Source organism: Anomalospiza imberbis, chromosome 3, assembly GCF_031753505.1.
Source record: "Anomalospiza imberbis isolate Cuckoo-Finch-1a 21T00152 chromosome 3, ASM3175350v1, whole genome shotgun sequence".
NCBI classification, from domain to species: domain Eukaryota; kingdom Metazoa; phylum Chordata; class Aves; order Passeriformes; family Viduidae; genus Anomalospiza; species Anomalospiza imberbis.
In genome coordinates this window covers 92,630,137-92,639,139 of record NC_089683.1, presented here as the reverse complement: position 1 = coordinate 92,639,139, position 9,003 = coordinate 92,630,137, and positions in this window count along the sequence as shown.

The following is a 9,003-nucleotide window of genomic DNA, read 5'->3' as shown; positions in this document are numbered from 1 at the left end:
CATCATAGTAAAGCAGTTTAATTTGTTGCTCCTGAGCAAAAGAAAATAGGTACTTTTATCCTTAGGGTTTTTTCATCCTTAGAGTGTTGGGATTTTTCTTTACTCTGGAAACCTCACAATGCATCAAGAACAGAACACAAACCAGTAGCTTACAGATATGAGAGTTTGTGTATGGACAGAGACAAATTGCAGAGTTAGGGAACAGTTTGGGATGAAGGTTACTAGGACTGTTGTGGCTCTTTATAGCAAAAGAAAGGAATAGACTGAATTTACAGCTGAGGCCAGGCAGAAATGTGGTTGTCAGGCAAAAAAGCAAATCATGAAATAGTGTGCTTGGAGATGTGTTTCATATTGCAGGGGAAGTTATAGAGAAGTCAGCAATGTTGCACTGTAAACGGCACTGAATACAGCTCAGTCATCCTGCTAAACGTGGTGAACCTCCAGCTTTTCCTAAGGCTGAGGTAGCCAAACCTCAAGAGTTTGCCTTTCTCAGAGTGAGTTAAAACCAGGCATTGATGGGATGGACATCTGCTTTAAGATCCTAGGCAGTTGTATATGAGATGTAAAGGCAAACGTGAACTCTTTAACACTACTTATAGTCTATTGCTGATGAATTAGATGTCAAAAATGTAGTCATGTAGGGAGGAGAAGCAGAATATACAGACAACAGTATCTGGACTATTTAATTAGCAGGTGCCCCCTTTTATAGAACAGACATCCTCAAAATTAATTCTGAAATACAACTTTGGAAAATAATTACTTCATTTTCACCACTAGTAAAGGCTGCTACTTTTTAGTTCTGTCTAATTCTTTAATCTTAAAGCTCTTTTTCAGTGCAGTTTTGTACACGGAAAGAATTCTAGCAGCACAGTAAATCCTCATTGCTGTTACTGACTTGGCAGTTTTCCCTTGGATTGGCTCAAAAGGAAGCACTGAGATTCAGGGATTGTGATCTCTACTGCAGTTTCAAGGATGCAACTTTGTCTTAATGCAGACCAGGCATCCTGTTACTGAGCCTTAAGTGAAGAGGGATTTTTAAACTAATGCCTGCACGCTGGTATCTGATGATTTTATTGATGGATCTTCAGCCCCACAAAGCTCTGTTCTGGGGAGTTATGTTCGGCACTGGGAGGATAGTGCAGCCAATGACCAGCTTGGGAACCTGATCCCATCTCTAAACTATTGATTTAAACTTATAAATATTTAATTACAGAAATGTAATGCCTATTGTTCTGACGGATCTTCCTGTGAACTTCCAGCAAGTAGTACCCAGACTAATCAGGATATTCCTAAAAACTAATAAAAAATAAAACCAACCTATTTTTTGCAAGAGGGAGTGTTTTTAAAAGTGTCTGTTGTAGTAATGTCTTTGCTGGTCTCCCAGACTCAATGCGCTATGGACTGACTCCCTCGGGAGTGACAATTCTGAGTCATTTTAGCAAAAGAGGAATCTCTCTGAAACAATTTTATTAGTATTGGTTTTAGAGCTCCTTTGAAGGCAATCCAGATAACGCGACCAAGTTGTTTCTTTTTTTGTTAGCCTTAGGGCTTCTGTGCGTGGGCTAGGATGGAATGTTCCTTAGACACTGGTTTTCCTAGAAGTGGTTTAATGTGAAAGACAGAACAAAGTGCAGCAGCAGGTGATGTGGAACGGGCAGCAAAGCCCTCGCATCAGTACTGTGGGCTGGAGGAGGGCGGTGTTGCCTGCCTTTGTAAGGAACCCTTCGGCATGTCTCGGGTCATTAGCCAGTAGTCCTGGCACGTAACAGTAATATAATAATAGCAAATAATAGCAGGCATGTGGCATGTCCGCGTCCTTTACCTATCTAGCATGGGCTTTGTTTCGCTCTTTCAGTCCCTTAGGCGTAAATAATGAAAGAGCAACTACCTGCCCTCCCTGCAGGCAGGCGGAGGGCGGGCAGCGAGTGCCGTGTCTGAGCGCCGCCGCCGCTCCTCGTTACCCGCTCCTGGAAAACTCCCTGGCCTGCGGGGCACGGCTCTGCCGACCTCACCGCACCTCACCGGGCGTTCGGGACGCTGCGGGGCGGTGTGCTGAGCCCGGGCCGGCAGCGGGTGAGGACGGGCTGCCGAGGAGCCTTCCCCAGGCACGGGTCCCGGCGCTGCCGTCCCTAAGGAGGCGGGGGGACGCCGCTGCTCCCTCCCCCAGCCCGGGAGCCCCGGCGTTGCCCGGAGCGGGGCGGTGCCGCCGTCGGGGTCTCCCCGCCCGGGGGTTGCCATGAAACCGAAAGCGACTCCCGCCCGCGGGGGTGGCGGCGGCGGCAGCCGGGGGCGGTGGCAGTAGCGCGTCCTCGCCGCGCCCCCCGCCCGCCGGAGCCGCGCACGGAGCCGCGCCCGCGCAGCCGGGCCGGCCCCGCACCGCCCGCGCCCCGCCGGCAGCGGCGGCGGCGGCGGCCCCGGGCCCAGCTCGGAGCGCGGCGAGCGCCGGCACAGGTGCGGCGGGGCGGGCGGGCCGCGGGCAGGGACGCGGCGGGGCGGGCGGGCCGCGGGCAGGGACCCGCCGGCGCCGGGACAGGGGACGGGGCGCGTCGGGGAGCGGGGCCGGGCCCGCGGGCGGCAGCGCTGGGGGCTGGCCGGGCTGGCGGGGGGCGACACCTCCCTGAAGTGCCTCTGCCAGCCCCGCGGTGTAGAGAAGTCTGCGCGGGGCTGCTCTTCTCCGCTTAGGGTCGGGGGTCGCAAAGCCGAAGTTGGCGCCCCGGGAGTTGTGCGAGGTGCGGCGGAGCCCTCGCCTCTGGCGCGGGGCTTCCCCCGTGGAGCCGGGCTCAGCCCAGCCCCGCCCGGCATGCGCCACGGCCGCCGCCCCCCAGGGATGCCGGAGGGAAAGGTAGGCCCGGTGCCCGCCCCAGAGGTTGACGCAGGGCCGAAATTTTGGGGGTTGGGTAGGAGACAAAGCCGGGACTGCTCGATGAATGAAGAATGTCTTCGCAGCTCTGATCTTTTCAGACTGCAGGGACCGGTAACAAGCATCCCCGCTGGTGTCAGCTGAATGCTGCTGGGGGAAGGGAATCCCCCCTCTGTGCTTGTGCAGGGGGTCTTCTGATTTTCCTTGATTAACAGCACTCTGGGAGCATCTTGAGGCAGCAGGCTTTAACCAAACGTTTTCAACACTTCATATTTAGAAGGAAAAATGAAAAGCTCCTATTGTTGGCACTTCTTGAATTGCTTTGCCTATTGTTAACTTGGCTGTGCCTTCCCGGTGCCAGCCAAGAACAACTTTCCTCATAACTTCCGTTTTATAAATACGGGATGGCTGAAGGGAGTGCAGTGATGCGCTAAAAATAGCTGGGTGTATTCAGGTCAGGCACATCTCCAGGCTGGCAGCAGGAACAGTTGTATTTTTAAACTCCCCTGCTGATTGCACACAGAGCATGCAGGTTTAGCGATGAAGGTAAAATTGGGGTGGTCTGGAATGCCGTTGTGCATTAGCCTGGGCCTGGCTGGTTTTTCACATCATCTTCTTTTCTCTGAGGACTGTATTGTATTATTGCTTTTGAGCTAAGCGTGAGGTGTGGTGGTGATGTGTTGCACTCAGCCTAAAACCACCCAGGACAACTTCCTTTGCTGTTAGCTTTGATTATCTTATTTTATTTCTGTTGTGCAGAGAAGCGTTTTCTGTGGTTGAGGACCCCTCTGTGTGAGCAGAAGGCAGAACTGCAGCCCTTGGCTGAAGGGAGTTCATAGTTTCAAGTCAGGAGGGAGGGACATGCCTGCATGCGGGAGCAATAGAGACAGTGGGACCCTCTGGATCACCTTGATAGTCAGAAGCCAGTTGTTCCCAGCTGCTTGGTAAAGGACCTTGGAGAAGAGATTTGAAGTAGAAGAGCCTGCTAATATCTCTCAAGAAAAAAAAAAAAAATTGCCCTCCCGGCACACACTTGCTCAAATACATGACAGGGAGGCAGTGGAGCCTGTTATCATTGCTTGAACAGAGAGGAAACCTTTATATCATTGGAGGCAATGCAGAGGCAAGTGGAGGGAGACCAGAACAGGCTTTGAAAGTGAAGAGGTTTTGGTGCAGTGGGAAAGTGGAGGGACGGTGAGAGGTGATGTGCTTGTAGCTGTGGCATAGAAAAATGATCCCTGTGGCAGCACACAGGGTGGATAAATGAGTGAAATATTAAATTTCAAAATAAATAAGTGTTTTGAAATGAGTGTTTTCCTCATTCCTGGAAGTGTTCAAGGCCAGCCTGGATAGGACTTTGAACAACCTGGTTTAGTGGAAGGTGTCCCTGCCCATGGCCAGGTGGTTGGAACGAGATGATCTTTAAGGTCCCTTCCAACCTAAATCGTTGATTTGAAGAAAACCAGAGGATGATGGTGATGGATGACAGTTTTATTTGTGTTAGTAGACAAGAAATACTGTGTCATACATGAAGCAGGAGAAGTTGGTGAGGTATTGTGAAGATCTAACACTTAAAGCTTGAGAAGGAGATGAAGGTTATGGAGCTGAGTGGAACAGGGTCTGGTTGTGTCAGGCTGGGACACGGGCTATGCAGAAGAAGAACTGTGGGGGAAGCTTGGGGTCATCGTGCTACCTCTGGGCTGGTCATCATCCGCAGCCCAGATATCAGAGGAGAGGCTGAGAGTTCAGCCTGCGCAGGAAGATGGCCTGCAGCGATAGGGCACATCTGTGAGTACCTCCCAGGAAACTTTAGGGTTAGAAAGTGAAGAGTTGTAAGCTGCTGAAAGATAAGGTTCAGAGTAACACCATGAAGGAAGAAAGAAAAGCTTGTGGCGCTCACAGGGTATGTATGGAGTTTTGAGAGGGTAAGGAATCACAGCCAGGAGGGGACAATATTTTAAAGCTAGAAAGCTGCTCTTGTAGACTTGGACAGAAAGAATTCAGTTAAGTGCAGGGTGAAAAAACCAGACAGTTCTTTATTTCACCACACAGACTCTCTAAGTCAGGGGCAATTTTTACACAACCGTCAAAGCTGTGGGACAGGTCAGGAGCTCTTCATTATGTGTCTCATATTGCTTGGGTCACTTTGCAAAATCCCTTCACTGGGCAAGTGAAGACTTGTAGAGTGCTTCATCTCCTGCACTTCATTTGTGCCCACCTTCAAGTTACCCTACAGCCCTCTCTCTTCTTCAGCTCTTTGTCTGACCCTTTGATTTTGCATAAATAGACATAATTCATCATTGGGAATCATCGGGCTAGGGAGAGATACTCCTTTCTCTGATTTTTCAGGGAGCCTGTGTGAGTTGTAGTTTTCTTGGTCTCCAGATCCTGTGGAGGCAGTTGCTGGTGGCTGCAGGGATTCAGGCAGTTTCTGTTGTCTCGCAGACATTCTGTTCTTGGGAGCATTCCCTGCCCAGAGCAGCGTGGCAGCCTGAGGGTGCTGCTGCAGCACCCAGCCAGCTGGCTGGGACACCTTTCAGCCATTGTGCCCTTGGGTCTGCACCCTGAGGTGAGGATTTCAGAGCCTCTTCTTTTGCTTTCTGGGGCTTTTCTGTCCAAGTTTCTCGCCAATAACTTCGAAGGGTTAATGATCACACTGTTAGTCATCAGTTCCTTATCAGTGCCAGCACATTTGGGCTGCAAATGTGTAGTTGTTCCACTATCTTCCCTCAGCCCAGGAAAGAAGCTAACCTCTTTACCCTGGTGTGTGGCTGGGCTCAGGAAAGTGAGGAAACTTGAGTCATGCTGTATTGTTAATAAAAATGTTGCAAAAATTTCCAGTTTCCCCTGCTCGATACTGCAACAAATACACAAGTGTGTAAGAAACTGTTTGCACCTAAACTACAGTGATTTTGATATGGGATTGCCCAGAGTGCTCTGTAGTTAATCATGTTTGTCTCTGGGAGTGGGACTGATACAGCAAGTCTTCGTGTGTAGTATACTGACGTTTGCATACAGGGATTCTGTATGTTGCTGTGAACTTACTTTGTAGAAGGTTATATCAAAATAGAAAAGTTACTTATTATTATGCAAAACCATCTAGTGACTAACCAAACCTCAAGGTTAGGACCCATGTGCAAAGCAGTTTTTCTGAAGTAGATGCTGTGAGACATGAAATGGTCTGACCTGTGCTAAGTCATATGGTTCACAGTCTTGTCTGCTATATCCATGTGCTTGAAACTGAAATGTGGCTCTATGAAAGAAACAAAAAATTCTGTGGCTGCCTGGTTATGACAGCATGCTCAGGGCAGAGCAGCACAGCTTTCCACTGCCCACTGCTTTTGGAGAAGGGGCCATGGGAGAGCACCGCTCCCGGTTCTTGCCTCTGTACATCTCCAGCCTATGCTTATGGGAAGGGCTTTTTAAGAACACATCCTTTTTCCTGTTGATTTTTTTTTCTTTTTAAGAAAAGAAAATGGTGATATTCTTTGCTGTCACCACTTTCCCAACAGCATGTTCATGGGGTCCATGAGAGTACTGGGTTTTTACATTAGCAGTTGCATTTTCAGTGACAGCTGTGGCTAGAAAAATGTGAGTCCACATGTCATCAAACACATGTATGTGTTTAAAAAAAAATTGAGCTCATCCTAGTAATTCAGATGAATCAACCATTCAGTTGATTCATAGATTTCTGTATAGATGCTGATAAAGTTCTTTATTAAGAGTGAGTCAAAGGGTCTGGGCGTGGAAAATTAAACCAAGGATCTCTTGTGCTTTAAACAGATATTCATGGCCAAACCAACAGAGTGGTCAAATCAGCTGAAGTCCTGAATAGTGTGTCCCTATAGGGCAGAGAAAGAGATGTGAATTTGGAAGCCCCAAAGACCTAGTTCTACAAAATTTGTAATGGCCAATTATTTGTTAGGAAAAGTGATGACTCACTTTGGCTTCAGTACACTAAAAGATAAAACATTAAAGCCTGTTAGTTGTCTTGCTTTCTGTCCCTTACTGTTATTTTTTCAGTAACTTTTGCTTCTTTATTTTGTTTTTCTGTCTCTTCCTTCATTCTGTTTCTAAATGCTGCTGCTGTCTGTCTTTTTACTTGAGTTCATCCCCATGAGTTTGCTTGAAACTTGGTTAGGGTTTCAGCACTGTGCTTGGTGTTGGAGGAGGTCAAGGGCTGCTCACGAGCAGTAACACTGGCCTGCTGTTCTCTACTCATCTGCAGAGTCAAACTGTTTAAAATTAAGATCCTGCTCCCACTCAACTTCTCCATTTGGGGTTTTCCCCAAAGCTTCCCAGAAGCAGATGGTGCTTCCTGGAGCTGTGCTTGCAGAGCACTATAGTTTCTGCAGCGCTGCCTCCTCCTGAGAAATCCAGCTGGATGTGCCCTTCCCTCAGAGCTGGCAGGCTCAGGGAAAGTCTGTGTACAAGCTGTTGTGCTGTTCTGGTGTCAGCCTGTGTGCAGTCTACAGCCTGACCAGGAAGCAACCTGAGGACATGCTGATGTCAGGGATGAAAGGACACCTTCTGGGTTAAAAAGCTTGACTGTAGAAGGGAGCTTATGTTGTGCTGAGAAATGCAACTCAAATCAATTTAATTGATCCCATAAAGAAGCAGCATGCCTTTCCCTTTGCCACTGACTTCATGGTGCAATGATTTGTCTTTGTTCTAGAGCTTCATGGAAGGTTCAGGAAAACACGCTGTTGGTTGAGATACCTCCTGGGAGGGGAGATGGAAATTGAAATAAGTTAGAAATGCTTTGGGAGAAAGCTCAGTTAAAGGGAAAAGGCGAAAGAGGGGATATGTTGCCTTAAGTACAAAACAGAATAGACACTTTGTTTGGAAAATTAGTATTTTAAATAACAGGAGACTTTAAAATTACTTCTTTCAGAGAAAATATAACAGGTTACTTTAGGAAAGGAAGGAAAAAAAAATTAAAACAAGAGACCAGAAAGCAAAGGAAGAGGGCAGAGGAGGATAAAGAAAAAGTGAGGTAGAGATGGAGCCTAAGACACTGCCTTGAGAGCAGCACACATTGGACTGGGGAGAGAGGCTGCCAAGAATCCTGCGTGCACAATTAAGTTGAGACTACAAAACCATTAGGGTTTATGGCCACTTAAGTTATTACAAAACCAAATAAAAATGTTTATTTTCTTAAAGTGGATTTTGTTTCTGTTTGAGAGTTCTGTTTGAATGTCTCATGCCTGTGCAGCCTGTGGCATGAGCTGATGTGACCGAGCCAGTGCTGCTTCCTCTGTGAGCTGCCACTTCACTTCCTACAATGGATGGGTTCACCCGGCTTTGCCGAGGCTACTGTAGAGGGCTTCACAGGATTGGACCTGGGTGTTTCTTATGTCCTTGTGTGTTTCCTGCTGCCCTTGTACTTTTTCTTTGATCACATCACTCACCAGTTTTGTGGAAGGTGAAATCTACTCTGTATCTTGGATTCCAACTGTGAGAAGCCTCCTTGGTAACCTTGTGTTGCTCCAGATGGTAAATTTGCAGTCCCTACATTGCAGTTAGGCAAAATACTTTTCAGTGGCTTGCCTTGTATCCTAACACTTCTAAAACATTTTTATGCATGATCTTTTCAAAGCTACTCTGGGGGATTTCCACTCCCTTGCTGTTTTAAAATGCTTGTACTGCTGTGTTAACCACAAAGCTCATGCTGGTACGCTGTCTCTGTCTCTCTCTCATTTTCTCCCCATTGAGGACCAGCTACAGTTTCCAGGTATGGTTTTACCAAAATGTGTCTTGTTAATGCTGGCAGAAGTTTCACTTTGCCAGAATTATTTTTCACTTATGAAGGGCTATTCAGGGGCTTGGCACACAGGGGTTGGGGTTAGGCTGCAGACCCAAAAACATCTCAGGGAACAAGTTCACCCCCTGAACCGGCAAAATGGTGTTGTGCTGTTGTAAGGGTGAGGCAGAGCCTTCTTACTGAGATTTCTATTGGTGCTTGGGAAGGTGATAAATCATTCAGAGATTGCCACAGAAGTGATGGCAACAAGGTTATTTTTCAGCTGTGAATGAGGTTATTTTAAGGCACAACAATATTGTGTTGATTAGAAACAGATTTCTTGATAATGCAAAATTAATTAATTATTTTTAGAACATCCAGGGAAAATGGTAGATGTAGC